We start from the raw sequence: 2,000 nt of genomic DNA, 5'->3' as shown, positions 1-2,000 counted from the left end.
TGGGAGGCCTCTGCCATGCCACACCTGTGCCTCAGCCCTCCAGGTGACCCCCTGAGGCCCACACACATCAGTCCACAGGCCAGGTCACCCGGTAGAAGGACATGGCTTTCTCCCGCTCCCACAGGCCAGCTCACCCGGTAGAAGGACACGGCTTTCTCCCACTCCCAGACTTCGTTGAAGAAGATGTCTCCAGCTGCCTCAAACTGCTCCAGCCCCAGGTTGGAGTTGCCTGTGCACAGGACCACATTCTGTGCCACCTGAAAGGAGCAGAAGTTCCCTCAAGACCCACACCCGGCGAGGTGACCACACCCACCTTCGCCAGCCTCCTTCCTCTCACACACTGCAGGTACACCAGAGCATTTTTCAGACCTATGCATTAGGGCTGCCCCACCACTGGCATGAGGACAATGAACTGATACACTTGAGTGCCAGGAGGTGACTGAGCAGCTGCAGCCCAGGAGCCCGACACCTGTGAATCCTATCACCAGGGATAGCCCGAGCCCACCCTCCCGCACTCAAACAGTCTCCGTGGCCCCCAGATTGCTGGGAGCCCATCACCTGGTTCCTTTCTGCATTGCCACATCCCTACCGCAGCTCAGGGCCGCACATCAACAGTGTTTGTGGGTGGGCCTGGTCCCCTCTTGGCCATGAGCTCTTGATCCTTCTACTCAGCTCAAGGAGGTATACAGCAGTTGCTCAATAATGAAAGCGTCACAATTTGTTCCAGATCACACTGTGTTTGGGAAAGCCTCTGAAAACAGCCGCTATGATAGATTCATTTTGTAAGGAGATGTGCCACATGTCGCTTGGAGCACGTTCTTCTGTGTGTTCACTGAGTGGTCACATTCTTTGAGCATGAGCTGTATACCAGCAGGTGCTAGGCACTGTGAGGGGCCACGCCTCTGCCCTCAGGGAGAAGATGCTGGCCACTGGGGGAGGATGTGAGGGAACCAGTTGGAGGGAGGGAAAAGGCATACAACAGGTGCTCAGCAGTGGCTTAGGAATGAGTGGATGCATGGATGAATGGATGAGCAGATATGTAGACACATGGAGGGACGGACGGGTGTGTGGATAGATAAATGCTTGAATGGATGGATGGATGGGTGGGTGGGTGGAATGATGTGTGTATGTCTGTATATATGGGTCGGTAGATAATGTATGTACATATGGATGGATAGATGGTGGATAGACCAATGTATGGATAAACAAATGGACAGATAGATGAATGGAGGGATGGATTAATAGGTAGATTGGTGGGTGGATGGATGAATGATGGATGGACGAATAGGTGAGTGGATAGATGGGTGAAAGGATGGATGATGGAAGGATGGATGGATGTTGGATGGATGGATGAATGGATGGGTGGGTGGATGATGGACGGATGGAAGGATGAACAGGAGGTGAGTGGATGGATAATGGAAAGATGGATGGATATATGGATGAATGGATAAATGGATGGATGGATGAATGATGGATGGAAGGATGGAAGGAGGAACAGGTGAATGGATGGATGATGGATGGATGGGTGATGGATATATGGATGGATGGATAGATAGAGGATGAATGGATAGATGAATGGATGGATGGACAGATGAACAGGTGAATGGATGGATGATGAAAGGATGAATGGACTGATGGATGGAAGGGCAGGTGAATGGATGGATAGACGGGTGAATGGATGGATGATAAAAGGATGTATGAATGATGGATGGATGAATAGACAGATGGATGGATGGATAAGTGGGTGGATGGAGAGATGGACAGATGGATGGAAGGATTGGATGATGGAAGGATGGATGAATGGATGGATGGATGGAAGGATGAATAGGAGATGAGTGGATGGATGATGGAAGGATGGATGGATGATGGATGGATGGATGGATATATGGATGAATGGATAAATGGATGGATGGATGAATGATGGATGGAAGGACGAAGAGGTGAATGGATGGATGATAGATGGGTGATGGATGGATAGAAGGATGAACAGGTGAATGGAT

General features: G+C 50.4%; 1 pseudogene; it reads right to left on the bottom strand.

Annotated features, from left to right (window-relative positions):
• The window catches only part of LOC105504515, an 11,401-nt pseudogene that overhangs the window by 5,597 nt on the left and 3,804 nt on the right, over positions 1 to 2,000 (bottom strand).

This window comes from Colobus angolensis, unplaced genomic scaffold (genome assembly GCF_000951035.1).
Source record: "Colobus angolensis palliatus isolate OR3802 unplaced genomic scaffold, Cang.pa_1.0 Scaffold924, whole genome shotgun sequence".
NCBI classification, from domain to species: Eukaryota; Metazoa; Chordata; class Mammalia; order Primates; family Cercopithecidae; genus Colobus; species Colobus angolensis.
Note: the sequence above shows the minus strand (reverse complement) of the source record. Positions and strands in the feature narration are given on the sequence as shown.